The 15,057-nt window shown below is 42.6% G+C and overlaps 1 protein-coding gene across 3 annotated transcripts in view; it reads right to left on the bottom strand.

The window, feature by feature from the left end:
* The window catches only part of A1cf (APOBEC1 complementation factor), an 83,610-nt gene extending 82,583 nt beyond the window's left edge, over nucleotides 1-1,027 (bottom strand). For 2 of the 3 annotated variants that reach the window (NM_001081074.2, NM_001365078.1), the window contains exon 1: nucleotides 924-970. The gene's annotated coding sequence lies outside the window, so the exon portion shown is untranslated. Of the gene's footprint in view, nucleotides 1-923 lie in introns of all 3 variants that reach the window. The other variant, XM_017318290.2, reaches the window with a different exon arrangement.
* Nucleotides 1,028-15,057: the final 14,030 nt, after the last annotated feature.

Here is a 15,057-nt window from a genome sequence, read left to right as displayed (position 1 = left end):
AACGTTAATCTCCTAGGATGCACAAATGATTTCTCAGTTTTCATGGAGACTTCCATCCGTACCTTGCACTAGTACAGAAATGTGTTTCATGGGGCTGCTTGATGGCTTGCTTTATTTATAGTGAACCAACACTGGCTCTTCAGGCAGAGAGTTGAGGTTTCTTATAGGACAGAAAATGCCCTGATCTATTTCCCACTTTAGAGCCATTGTATTTTGGCTCTTAGTTATCTTTTAGGTGCGAGAAAAATGATATTGCAAAAATACATGTGCTGTGCTGGTTGCTTAGTCTGTGAAAGCAATCTAATAAATAGACACTTCAGGGTTGATATTTAACACACTCAAAACACACACTTTTCCATAATGTTTTCTTTCCTTGCTAGACTCAAAAGAAAGTAGCTTAGGATATTATTTTTGGTTAGCAGGCTAATAGCAGAAGAAATAGCAAGAATTTATCCTGATTTTTTTTTATAATGTAGTAGCACACAGAAGTTAATTGAATAGGTGGTGTCTAAAGTATTAGAGGATACACAGAACTCAGAAGGCTGTGGGAGATGTGAAACTATGTCTTAATCACATTTCTGTTGTCGGGTCCTAGAGATCAGGACAGACAGTGAAACACAGCTCTCCCCAACAGCTAGCTGGAGGTTAGGTTTGCAGCACATGGGCTCCACTTGTGAACCCACGGATGACTCCACTTCCCACAAGTTGTGGAAGCATACCCACTCAAGAAGTATACCATGAAATTTATCCCCGCTCAGTCTAAGACACTGTTTAGCTTTCCGGTTGGTTTCATTCCCAAACGACGACAATTCTCTGCATTAGGCTCAGAGATAGTTAAGAGCACAAGTTGTTTTCATGCAATCTACCAGACACTACAACCCAGAATTGAAACAGAAAATACAAACAAAAAGCATGGGCCATACCTGAGCAATTTCTGAGGTTCCCCACCCGGAAAAGGTTCCTTGATTATGGCGAATTCAGCATGCCACTTTGGTTATATTCTAATCATCGTATCAAACTCCAAAGGTTCAGTGGCTGTAGGTTTGGTTTACAATTCCCGGGAGTTAAAGTTTAACTCACCCTGTCTCTTGCATCCACGCAGCCCTTTGACCAGGTAATTGGGTCACTATGGCCTGAACAGAAGCTCCAAAACTGTCTTCCTGCCTTGTTTACAAAATGGAAATGTATTTCGTATTACAACCACCGGGGTCAATAAGATTTTGAATCTAGATTATGAACATAAATGTTAAAGTTAAATTCATTCCATTTTAGATAACTAAGCTTCGCTTTACATTGTCACCCTGTTTATTTGCTATGTCGAAGTGATATACTAGGGAAGGTAATCTGGGAGACCCTGTTGTTGTGCCACACAGTCTTCTATTGCGATTGTGCATGGAGTAAACTGTAGAGTTTTAGGTCAAGTATGTAGATAAACGCTGGTTTTCCAACAGAAAATACAAAAAGCATTTATATAACCAAGTAGCTGAATTCAGGCCAGATCAGGTTGGGAAAACATTTCACTTCGTAGGATTTGCTTGTTCAGATTTGAAGAGGGAGCTTGCTCTTATGTAAGAGCCAGTGCTGTTGTTCATTGCTTGAAATCTCAGCAGTTGCTGTGCTTCTTAAAGAATAGATGACTTGTATTTTATAAAAATGTAAACTCTATCATTAAATTATGCAGCATGAGCACCAGTCTAAATAATAAACCTAAAAGGATTTTAAAAATCTGTTTATAAGATAAAAAGAACAAACCCCCTTACTTTTGAGTGATTTTTCTTTTTCTTTTCCTTTTCCTATTTTATTTTTTACATTCAAGGCTTGCAAAACACAGGCTGTAAAACTGGAATTAAGGAATACATTTCATTGGCTTCAGGTCAAGTAAGAAGAGCTTAATTTCCCAGAAGCCAACTTTGGTCACTTTTATCTGTAGCAAAATGTGAATGATCAAGGGATGCCACCATTGATGAGTTTTTTTTTTTTTTTGATTAGAGAGGAGATTAAAGATCTATTTATTGCAGTTGTCATTCTGCCTACAGCTTTACTCTTCATTGATTTACATTTCTTTCCAGTGAGTACACACCTGTCCTAACAAAAGCACCTCTAGAATTATTGATTTGCCCTGGAATTGTGCTTATGGAGAGTCAGCTAGGGCTACCAGTCACTGTTTCTCACATACGGACATTCAAAACTAAATGTCTCTACTTATTTCTTCTAGGGAATGGAACTGTTCACCAGAAACCTTGTTAGTTTTCCTAAGAGAAGCTCAACCAAGGCTTGTCTGGCTTCCCAGTGAGTGAGGAATTATTTGAGTCTGATCCTACAAAGAATTGTTGATATTGAGAGGCTGAAGGTCCTGGCAGCAGAGGGTCCTGATTGTGTGGTAGGTGGCTGGACTGTGGTAAGTGATATATATATATATGAAAGCAGGACCCTTTAGGTAGTTGGTGGAGACAGAAAAACATAACACACACACACGCACACACGCACACACACACAGGGAGAGAGAGAGAGAGAGAGAGAGAGAGAGAGAGAGAGAGAGAGAGAGAGAGAGAGGAGATAGATGATAGAAAGACAGACAGACAGGAAGAAAGAAAGAAAGAGAGAAAGGTAGATAGGTAGATAGAATTCTTCCTTCCTTCCTTCCTTCCTTCCTTCCTTCCTTCCTTCCTTCCTTCCTTCCTTCTTTCTTTCTTTCTTTCTTTCTTTCTTTCTTTCATATTTATTTTATTTATATGAGTACACTGTAGATGTCTTCAGACACACCAGACGAGGGCATCAGATCCTATTACAGATGGTTGTGAGCCACCATGAGGTTGCTGAGAATTGAACTCAGGACCTCTGGAAGAGCAGCCAGTGCTCTTAACTGCTGAGCCCTCTCTCCAGCCTGATAGGAATATTTCTTAACAACCTCCCTTTCGGTTCAAACTATCCCAAGTTTAAAGTGCTTCCTTTGGCTAACTCACGGAGTGGCACAGCTGAGCAGGGTAGGGAACGGTTTACTTCCTGACTGTCCACTGACTGCCTCTACCCAGCATCTCTGCCCAAGACACAGCACTAGAAAAAGATCCAAATTTAAAATTCAAAGTATGATCTTTCCTGGAATGCATGTCACTTTTACAGCAGCCAGGAGTTAGAGTTATCCAAGTGGAGCCAGTGTGAGTAATGGATGAGCAGGTTTAACCAGCACCCCACTTCAGGTTGTTCTAACTGCGCACCCCACTTCAGGTTGTTCTAACTGCGCACCCCACTTCAGGTTGTTCTAACTGCGCACCCCACTTCAGGTTGTTCTAACTGCGCACCCCACTTCAGGTTGTTCTAACTGCGAACCCACTTCAGGTTGTTCTAACTGCGCACCCCACTTCAGGTTGTTCTAACTGCGCACCCCGCATCAGGTTGTTCTAACTGTGCACCCCACTTCAGGTTGTTCTAACTGTGCACTCCACTTCAGGTTGTTCTAACTGTGCACCCCACTTCAGGTTGTTCTAACTGCGCACTGGGCGGCTTCAATGGAGGCTGGACTTCCAAAATCAGGTGCTGACAGGATCTCTTTTTTTCTGATTATGTCCATGCATGAATTTTCTTGGTATATGGCCATGGAGAGAGACATTTTAAAATATATTTTTATTTTATTTATGTATGTGTGTGGGCATATGCATGCCACAGCATGAGTGTATAGAACAGAGGCTAATTTTCAGAAGTCGATTCTCTCTTTCTACCATGTGGGTCCTAGGGATCTAACACAGGCAATCAGGTGCCAAAGCAGATCAGGTGTGTTGGCAGGTGTCTTTACTACATCTTGGTGGCCAGAGACCTTTTCCTAAGAAGGGCATTTATACTCTCCAAGGTCATATGCTCATGTCCTACTATAACTTTAATTTTTTTCAAAACCTATTTTTAGTGATGGTTCTTAAATGCCTTAACCTCCCTCCTAGCCCATCACCCACCAGAAGTAGTGGGAAAGAAAGGGGGAAGGAGTGGACTTATTTAGAAAGCTTCTTTGGAGCAACTCTCATCTGTGTTGTCTGGAAATTAGCAGTTCAGTTCACAGGTTAGCAGCGGCAGGTTAAGTCACTTGAAAACATTTCATGGATGGACCAGCACGCAGTCCAGTTCAGTAGACTCAGGTTAGCAACAGCAGGGTCACGACCTAGCAGAGATTTAGCCTCTGCTTGAGTCAGCAAGAGGGACCAGGAGGAATGCCAGAAGAAGTTCTCAGCTGTGTCTCTCTCAGGGAAGCAAAGATGATGGAAGACACAAGACCCGTAAGCTAGCTCTATAAGCAAGCCTAGCTCAGCCTCCATTGAGTTCTATTTATACCTCTCAAACATCATGTGTCCTTCACATGTCTTGTCCTGGCATGTGTCTTGCCTCAGCTGACATTACTCTGCCAACCAGCCCATGTCCACAGAAGCAACAAAAAAGCTACCTATTACCACCATGAGGTTTTTTTTTTTTTTTTTTTTGATGCGTTTCTTTCTATGAAATACTGAAAAACACAATTCAACTATGAAATGTAAGGTGGCTCAATACATGGGTGTTGTTAACAAAGAATCCTTCACCACATGTCCTTTCCTGTGCTTGCTTTAGCAGAACATCCTTTCACCTATGTCTGCTTCAGCTAAATGTTCCTTCATGTGTTTGCTCCATCAAACACCATTCAACTGGCTTTCCAAAGAACACTTAAGTTTCCACTTCAACCCGCTTTAACCCAGTTACCTTCAAAAGAACCTATTTCCGAGTGTCACTGAATTGATACTTAGTATTTTAACACAAAATTTAGGGAGAAAGCAAACATTCCATTTCCAACAGTTTCACATTAAAAAAAAAAGCCGTTGTCCTAGATAAAGCCATGGCAGAGCATGTTCATGTTAAACCATAACTCACATTTAATTCATGAGGGTCAGTGGCAATACTGAATTCATTTTATTCACAAGGGCCAGCAGCAATATTGAATTGGGTACCATTGTTAGGTTATTTATCTTTATTTTCCAAACCATTTTATTTTATCAGTAGGGATTTATTGACCAGAATTAGAGCAACACACAGCCAAGCAGCCTCTTTTAGGAGGGGCTATTCTTTCATGGTGGACCAGTTCTGAAACAAAGAATCCACCAGATTAAAGTGGGCTCAACACATGACCTTCATTCCCTCTGTCTAACCATGGAAGTTCACTATCACCGAAATGACCACATTTGCTTTTATTTTGTAAAAACAGCCCCAGTTTAAATAGTGCCTGGAAAGATACCAATTTCCCACTAGTTTACCCTACAAATTCCTGGAGAGCTACTTTTTCTTAGGAGCTTCCATGATATAGTAACTGTTTAAAGTGAGTGGTGTTGGGCTGGCGATATGGCTCAAACAGTGAGGGACCTGTTGCACAATCATGAGGACCTGGGTTTCGATCCCCAGAACCTTTGTAGAAATTTGGACACGTGACTGCAATCCTAATGGTTGGGAAGAGGAGGAAGGTAGATTTCAGAGTTCACTGACCAGCTTTTTTTAGCTTCGTTTAGTGAGAGACCTTGTCTCAAAAAAATAAGGTAGAGAGTTGTAAAGAAAGACACTTTGATGTTGATTTCTGACCTCCACACATGGTTGCATACACATGTATGCATACCCAAATGTGTGCTCATAAGAGAGAGAGAAAGAGAGAGAGACAGAGAGAGACAGAGAAAGAGAGACAGAGAGAGACAGAGAAAGAGAGACAGAGAGAGAAGCAAGTCAGAGACAGAGATGCAGAGAGAGGTGACTTTATTAGTAGGTTGTAGAACTAATATTGTATCAAACACTCTAGTTAATTACATACCCACACCCACCTTCCACACGTTCCAAAACTGAATGTCAAGTTCCTAGAAAGCTGCAATAAATGAAGATGGATTTCATTGAGATGGGAGAGGGGGAGAAGGGGATGCTGTCAGGGAAGGAGATTTCTTATATTAATAGTTGGTAATCTTTGGGTTTAGATCATGTTTCAGGTTTTCCAAAGCTTTAGGCTTTATTTTTGCCAGTGAGAAAAAAATGATGATGTTTATAAATGTAACCAAATAATGAGAGCAGGATTAAAAATAAACATGAGCCAAGTGATTGCTCCATGGGAGACTGAGGATAGTGGTTACCTAAGGAGCTTATCCAAGTCAGCCCATCTCTGCCAGCCCCTTCCTCTGTGAGCATCACCATCTCAGCAGACAGCATCTCCACCCAGCAATTCAGGAGTTCTTCTCAAAGGTCCCAGGTATCCCTCCCTTGTCCCAGGTCCTTTTTATGCCTCAACACATCCACATTGGACTGAACCTTGTGTATTTCTTGCCCAATCCAATCACCTTCACCTCAGCTGTCATCACCTGTCACCTCTCCTCTGACTGGTCTTTGATGCCTTCATTTCTGAAGTCTAGAACACGAAGTATCTGAATAAATTCATAAACAAAATAATTCTAAAATAACTGAAGGGGTTGTCTGAATTTGAATTCTGTTGCTGTAATTATCTGGCAAGAGGCAACTTAGGGTAGGAGAGAAAGTATTTATGTTAGCTCACAGTTTGAGGTAACAGTCGGTCATAACAGGAAAGTCAAGGCATCAGGAAGTTTAAATAGCTATCATTCCCCACTCACTGAAGAGTGGAAAGAAATGAGTGCATGAGTGCTCAGTGTTCAGCTAGCTTTCTCTACTCTTACACGGTCCACAGCCTCAAACCAGAGAATGCTGCCACCCACTGTCAGGGTGGGTCTTACCACATCAATTAAAGCAGTTAAGACAATCTGACAGAGACATGGCACGACTATGCTCAGCCTGATTAGACAATCCTTCAGAGTCTAGGTTGTGCCAAGTTGACAGTTTAAACAATGGTGAGGAATGGAGTGGTGTTTGTCCACAATTTTTTCTTTACTTTATACTTTGATTGCACTCCTTCCCACCCTCCTGGAACTTCCCATCTGAACACAGTAACATTGGAAATTTGTGACAGTCTTAAACATGACCTCTAATGAGCCAGCTTTGACTCTGTCGCCAACTCGTTTCATTCTCCTACTTCTTTTTCCCTCCACTGCTTCCAAATAGCTCCATTCATCATTTGAATGTGCTCAGCTCCAACCCAGATTCCACATGTGCCATTTGCATCAGCTAGAAAGCACCCAAACACACACACACACACACACACACACACACACACACACACACTCACACCCCTACATATTTATGAGGTCCAAAGGAAATACAGTCAGATATACGATGTGGGGCAGGACCTTAGCTCATTTCCTTGCTTATTACACAGAAAGGACACAGAGCTCAGAGTTAGACTTGGGATTCCCATTCAGACCATTTGACTTAGGGGCTGTATAATGCTTCTGCCCCTTTCTCATAGTCATAGTATCCTGGCTTTAACGAGGAAAATGCCTCCATCTTCCTCACACATTAGTCACCATAGTTATCACAATAATTAATCACAACAATTAGTCGGATAAATTGGCTATGTGCCTGCAACTTGAACAGAACACAATACAAGTATAGAGCTGAATGACTTTGAAGCAGGTTATGTGAGCTTCCTGCCAGGCTTTGTCAATGTAACATCTGTGACTTCGAGGATTTGTGCTTGCTTTTTGGAAAGTTATAACAGTCCAGATGAAAAGTCTCCATGCTATTCTTGATGTCTGCCAGGCTTTTGGAGATAACACTTCGGTTGAGTGGGTTAGAATCCGTCTGTTTTCTGAGTAGTTTGGGACAGGATTTTAGAGTTTTGAAAAACTAGTGGTTTTGTAGCTACAGCCACCTAGTGTCCAGTTGACTAAAAACACACTGTGTTCTCCATACACACCTCTGGCTGCAATTGGTTTGCTCACAACACTGCAATAACATTTCATTGTCACAAAATTGAGGAACAAATGAGAATGTACATGAAGTCTAGACTGCATGTAGAATGGATGGAAACAGTTGGGAGCTCTGAGGATCTTGTCTTTAAACCTGAGTTGAAAATCTTATTCCCGTCAATCATTGCTCCTTCCTGTGGTCGCTCACTCCTCTAGCTAACACATGTTCTCAATTTAGAGGTTCAATGTCACCCACATTGAAGAATACTTATTTCCTTTCAACTATCTTTACTGTTAAATATATTACTTTTTAATTATTTAGTGTATGTGCACATGTGCAAATGCGCGCGCGCGTGGTGTGTGTGTGTGTGTGTGTGTGTGTGTGTGTGTGTGTGCGTGTGTATGGGCAGTAGCATGCATATGGAGGTCAAAGAACAATTTTTGTGAGTTGGTTCTCTCCTTCCACTGTGGGATCCAGGGACCGAACACAGGTAATCAGGCTTTCTCAGCAAGCACCTTTCCCTGCTGAGCCAATTAGCTGGCCCTTGTGTCACTTTTTTAAAAAAAAATGTATTTTATGAGATCAATAAGCTCAAAAATAGGTGCTGAGTTTTGTAAAATAAACAGCTTTACAATTTCTTATTTCCTTCTAGTCTCTCTCTCTCTCTCTCTCTCTCTCTCTCTCTCTCTCTCTCTCAGTAAGACATTTGCATTTGATTTTCTTATTAGTTTTTTTTAGTCTATCAAATACTGGGTTGCATTAAGACATTTTTAGACATATGGCTGTACTCTTTACTGTAAAAAAAAAAATAAGGCCAGGCTAGTTGACACTGTTGTTCTTTCTGTGTGGTTGGCATCCCCTTCCACTGCTTCAATCCTTCCCCTAACTCTTCCTTAGGGGTCCCTGTCCTCAGTCCAACGTTTGGCCATAAGTATCTGCATCTCAGTCAGCTGCTGGTAGAACCTTTCACAGGACAGCCATGCTAGACTCCTGTCTGCAAGCATAACATGGTATCAGTAATAGTGTCAGGGTTTGGTGCCTGACCATGCAATGGATCTCAATTTGGGCTGGTCTTAAACGCGTTTTCACGACCGGCCAGGAAGAACACAACAAACCAGAATCTTCTGCGGCAAAACTTTATTGCTTACATCTTCAGGAGCCAGGAGCGCAAGTCCCAAGCCCCAAAAACGAAAGCCCCCCGCTTACATCTTTAGGAGCCAGAGCGCCAGCGCGCCAGAGCGCCAGCAAGAGCTCTATTGTTTACATCTTTAGGAGCAAGAGAGCCAGCGCCAGAGAGCAAAAGCGCAAGAGCGCAAGCAAGAGAGAGAATGGCGGAAACCCCTTCCCTTTTAAGGAGAATTATCCTTCGCCTAGGACGCATCACTCCCTGATTGGCTGCAGCCCATGGCCGAGTAAAGGCAGAGTACATGTAGTGGAAAATTACTCTTGGCACATGCGCAGATTATTTGTTTACCACTTAGAACACAGGATGTCAGCGCCATCTTGTGACGGCGAATGTGGGGGCGGCTCCCAACATCTCCCCCTTTCCTTTTAATAAGAGCAAATAGGCCACCCAACTAATGAGAGTGGAGATAGAGGTCAAATCCCCAGTGTGTAGGTAAAGGAGCCATGTACAGGATTAGCTCTTAGGCTCACAGGCTTTTACCCAGAGCAACCCTGACCTGCTCCCGTGTCGTTTTGCCTGGAGAGAAGGACACTTGGACACTCAACCTTCTTGAAAGATGACATGTCTCCCTAGAATAGGCTCATATATGCCGCAGAGCCCTTCTACTGCAGTGCTTAGCCGTGCAACTCTCTCGGGCTGCTGAAGCACACTCACTCTATCCCGTGCAATGAGTCTAGCCTCGTGGGATGCAAGAGCTGAGTGGCCAGCGACCTATTGCCTAAGCATAGATATATCAGGGGAAGCACCATGTTCTAGAGCTGCAAGTGCCTGGGCAATAACCACCTTGTCTCTCCTAGTTTGGGCCTTAAGCTTACAGACCAACCAAAGAAGCAACACTAATCCACAGCAAAGTGTATCTCCAAATAATATCAATCCCACCCATTCTTTAAAGAAGGGAAATGCTGAGGAGATCCAATTGGGTAATCCTTTGGTCAGGGACAGGTCCAAGCGCGTGGAGTTGACCTGAAGTCTCAATTCCCGAAGGATCTGTTCAAATTTAGCCGTCCAATTCTGTAACATATACTGAAAAAGACTTTTTGACAAATTAGCTGCCCTAGTAAATTTTTCATACTGAATGGAAGTAACACACAATCCCGGAAACTTTTGTTCACATCCCAGCTGAGCTATTTGCCATAATACATCTAGTTGTTTCTGGACAAGATCTATGAGTTGATTAACCAGCATGAGACCACCCTGTATCTTGACATTAGCTGAGGCCTGTTTATCTATGACTGTAGTCACTGAGGCTGACAAAGTGTTAATGGTGTCAGTCATCTGGACCTGTCCAGACAGAGCCAAGGCTGTCTGAATCAAGGCTAAACCCAGTTCCTAGTTAGTGGTAAAAAAGCAGGGGAATACTTGAGCATTATACATCACCGTCATTAGGAGTGGAAATGTCGACATTATCCCCCAACGCTGCTCTCTCTTTATTATTGATGCCCTGGACATCACCAAGACGAGGGACATCAGTATTCCCTTGGTCAGTCTGGATTTTTCGGGTGAGTCTTTCTGGTATCCAAAATGGGTTGTCTTCATTCTGTGGGAAAACACAGATAGCTCCCCTGGATCTTATCAAAATAGGATCCGGGCCATACCATTTATTATAAAGGACATTTTTCTATTTAACCATCTCATTGGGCCTATCTGGCTCTGAACAATGACGTTTAGCCGCAGTATGGCCATGAACATCAATATTTAAAAAATTGAGTGTAAAGAGTGCCATAGACACAGACACTCTTGGTACTCGGGGTACAGTCTCCTCAATTCCCCTCTTCTGTTTTATAAGATAGGCTTTGAGGGTGCGATGCGCACGCTCAACAATACCCTGTCCTTGAGGGTTGTATGGAAGTCCAGTCAGGTGGGTTACGTCCATCTGACGGCAGAACTGCTGGAATTTTTGAGATGTATAAGCTGGTCCATTATCAGTCTTAAGGAGTTTGGGTTTCCCCCAAGCACTCCATGCCTCAAGACAATGTTGAATCACATGTGAGGCCTTTTCTCCGGTTAACGGAGAAGCAAACATGATGCCAGAACATGTGTCAATGGACACATGGAGATATTGAAGTTTTCCAAAGGAAGAAACATGTGTAACATCCATTTGCCAGACCTGTAGAGGTCGAATACCGCGTGGGTTAATTCCCACATGAGGAACTGGCAAGAACTCACAGCAGCTTTGACATTGAGTAACAATGTCACGGGCTTCTTTTCTTGTCAAGGAGAAACGACTGCGTAATGTTTCAGCCGTCACATGAAAATTGTTATGAAAATTTCTTGCAGCCTCTACCGGGGATGATAGGGCAGCAGCCACCACTTTAGTGGCCTTATCTGCCAAATCATTTTTCAGAGCCATGGGGCCAGGTAGGCCTGAATGGGCTCTAACATGAGTAATATAAACAGGAAATCTTCTAGATAACAAAACTAATTGTATCTGCTGAAAAATATTGGCAACTCTACTGGAAGGCTTAATCACTCCAGCCACTTCTAAAAGATTTACTGCATTAACCACATACCAGGAATCTGACACAATATTAAGGGGTTCTAAAAAGGTTTTTAAAACTTCTAAAACCACTAAACATTCTACCACTTGAGGTGAATTTTCATTATATTGTTTGGATACCACTTTACCATTAGCCACATAGGCACCTATGCCAGTTTTTGATCCATCAGTATATACCACAATCTCATTTTTAAGTGGGGTTCTTACTGTTATTTGTGGAAACACAACAGATTGATTTTGGGCAAACTGTAAAATTGGATGTTTTGGATAATGGTTATCTATTTGTCCTGAAAAGGAGGTAACTAAAACTGCCCAATCATTAGATGTGGCTGCCAAGGTTTGAACCTGTGCAGCGGTATAAGGTATAATTAAAAGATATGGACTTCGCCCAAAGTGGGTGATTGCTGCTTTTAGGCCTTTAAGGGCAAGCTGTGCAATTGCATCAGGATACCAATCTATTATTTTAGCTGGGGATACGTTTGGATGGATCCACAACAATGGCCCATTCTGCCACAAAACTGCGGTAGGTAGGTAGGTCTTAAAGACACACAAACTGAAAGGCTGCGAATCCTCAATACGTTGTAATTGTGCATCCTGTAAGGCTTTTTCCACCTTTTGTAAGGCCTGGTTAGCAGCTAGAGTAAGAGCCCTAGGGGAGGAGATATGAGGATCTCCTTCTAAAATACCAAACAAAGGCCTTAACTCAGCGGAAGGAATCTTTAAAAAAGGTCTGAGCCAATTAATATCTCCCAACAGCTTTTGAAAATCATTTAAGGTATGGAGGTGATCTCTTCTTATCTAAACATGTAAATATTGATTTCTCTCAAAGGAGGAAATATGCGTGACATCCATTTGCCAGACCTGTAATGGCCTGACGCCACGAGGGTTTACCCCTACATGAGGAGTAGATAAAATTTGACAACAATCTAAAGGCATTATTAAGTAATCAGAATCACTTTCAGTAGAACCAATCCCTCTGGCAGCTCTAGGAATACCAGAAGAAGGAAAAACAGCCATGTAGGCTTGGCAAAATTATTAGTTGAGCTATTTTGTCCCCTTGTGATATAGAAAAGACAACTTGAGGACAAGAACAGAGAACCTGAAGTTCCCCTTTACAATCCTGATCTACAACTCCAGGGTGGACAATAAGACCTTGTAGGCTGCAAGAGCCTGCCTCTGTCATACTGGCCACAAAATTTGAAAAGGACTCCTGAGGTCCCTGGACGATCTTTGTTAATTGTCTAGTGGCTTTACCTGCTCGGGAGAGCGCCTTCCAGGCCCTAATAGCCTTTTCATCTGATTTAGAACTATTAAGAACTGGCTCTTTGAACTCACCTAGTGATGAGTATAGGCTCCTTCTCCTAGAAACCTCCGTTGATTGATCTTTTTTCTTTTCTTTTTCCTTCTCCTTCCTTCTAATCTCTCCCCAGGTATTCTTACCTGACCTTAAGTTTTCCTTGGGTTCAAGACCCTTGGAAAGGCCTGTATACTTATTCTGTGCACCATATTTCCTCTTTGCTCTTACTCTCTCTCCCCGCTTTACTTCTGATAGATTGTCCTGAATTTCATCTAGAATTTTCAGCCCTATCTTAATCACTTGATAACATGTGAAAAAGAACAAAAGGGCTCCTAACACTAGAAAAAGTTCAAGGCCAAACATACCTTGTAAAGCTATTTTCCACTTTACTTCTGATAGACTGTCTTGACTTTCCTTAGAAAGTTTAAGACCAGACTTACCTTGTAAAGCTGTACTCACTGGTACTCCTGTTCCCCAGCTGGAGAGTTCTGAATTCATGCAGTTGAATCTTTCTCAACAGTCTGTTTTACGGGAACACTTTATTACCGCCATTCCCCAGCTGAAGAGTTCTGAATTCACGCAGTTGAATCCTTCTCAACAGTCTGTTTTACGGGAACCTTCATTACCATAACCCGCAGTTCTGGTTCCGGAATGAGGGATCTTTCTTGCGCCGGTGATGGTTAACTCCCGTCCCGAGTTTTCTTGGATTTTCTCGTCCCGGATTTTCTCGTCCCGGATTTTCTCGTCCCGGGTTTCGGCACCAACTCTTAAACGCGTTTTCACGACCGGCCAGGAAGAACACAACAAACCAGAATCTTCTGCGGCAAAACTTTATTGCTTACATCTTCAGGAGCCAGGAGCGCAAGCCCCAAGCCCCAAAAACGAAAGCCCCCCACTTACATCTTTAGGAGCCAGAGCGCCAGCGCGCCAGAGCGCCAGCAAGAGCTCTATTGTTTACATCTTTAGGAGCAAGAGAGCCAGCGCCAGAGAGCAAAAGCGCAAGAGCGCAAGCAAGAGAGAGAATGGCGGAAACCCCTTCCCTTTTAAGGAGAATTATCCTTCGCCTAGGACGCATCACTCCCTGATTGGCTGCAGCCCATGGCCGAGTAAAGGCAGAGTACATGTAGTGGTAAAATACCCTTGGCACATGCGCAGATTATTTGTTTACCACTTAGAACACAGGATGTCAGCGCCATCTTGTGACGGCGAATGTGGGGGCGGCTCCCAACAGACTGGTCACTGGTCAGCCATTCCATCAGTCTCTGCTCCATTTTTGACCCTGTGTTTCTTTTCGACAGGAGCAATTTAGTGTTGAAAGTTTTGTAGATGGGTTGATGTCCCGATCTCTTTACTGCCAGGTCCTTTTCAACTACTGGAAGTGGTCTCTTCAGGTTCAACATCCTCACTGTTGGGCATTTTGGCTAAGGTTGCCTACATTGATCCTGGAGCCTCCCCCATCCCTGGAAGCTCCCAGAAACTGAGTCACCAAACAAAGAGCATGCAGGGACTTCTCTGAGGCCCCTGGCACTTATGTAGCACAGAAATGCCTTGTCTTGCTTCAGTGGGAGAGGATGTGCCTAATCTTGTAGTAATGTGTTATTCCAGGATCAGGAATACCAGGGGCTGGTATTCACTCTTATAATAGAAGGGGAGGGAGGTTGGTGGGAAGAACTCTGCAAGGAGGGACCAGGAGGGGAGTAACATTATTTAAAAAAAAGAAAGAAAATAAGCCCACAGGAAAGCCTATCTTGGGTTTCAGGAACCTCCTATAATCTTTCTCTTCCTTATGCTGCTATCTTTTTCTTTGAATTAATTTTAGTGAATGTTGGCAAAAAAAGATGCATTGTTTTGAACTGATGGTGAACTCTGGGGGAAAGCCAAGTCTAAGCACAGCCATATCATACTTGATTACGGACACATTAAATGTCCAAGGGTGGACTTGGAAGATTAAAAGGGAAATATAAAAATTCCCATTGGCAAAGAATATAATAGCTGATATAATTTCATGATATTATAGTTTGATGCTTCATTGGTTTGGGGAAACATTGATAAAGATTAGCTGGATTCACTACCAGTCATTTAACACAGGGAGCCACGATTCTATAGAACCCATAATAATTGGTTGTGAGAAAAACAACGTTGACTAGTTCTTAGACCACTTTTGCCATGATTTTAGTGAATATTGCTTTGTATTTATTTAACAAATGTAACCTAGACAACAGCCTCAGGCTGGTACCTTTGGCAGTTTTCTGTAGGAGATGACATGACAGCTCCAGG

Source organism: Mus musculus, chromosome 19, assembly GCF_000001635.26.
Source record: "Mus musculus strain C57BL/6J chromosome 19, GRCm38.p6 C57BL/6J".
Classification (NCBI taxonomy): domain Eukaryota; kingdom Metazoa; phylum Chordata; class Mammalia; order Rodentia; family Muridae; genus Mus; species Mus musculus.
The sequence above is the reverse complement of the archived record's forward strand: the minus strand, read 5'-3'. Positions and strand labels throughout refer to the sequence as shown.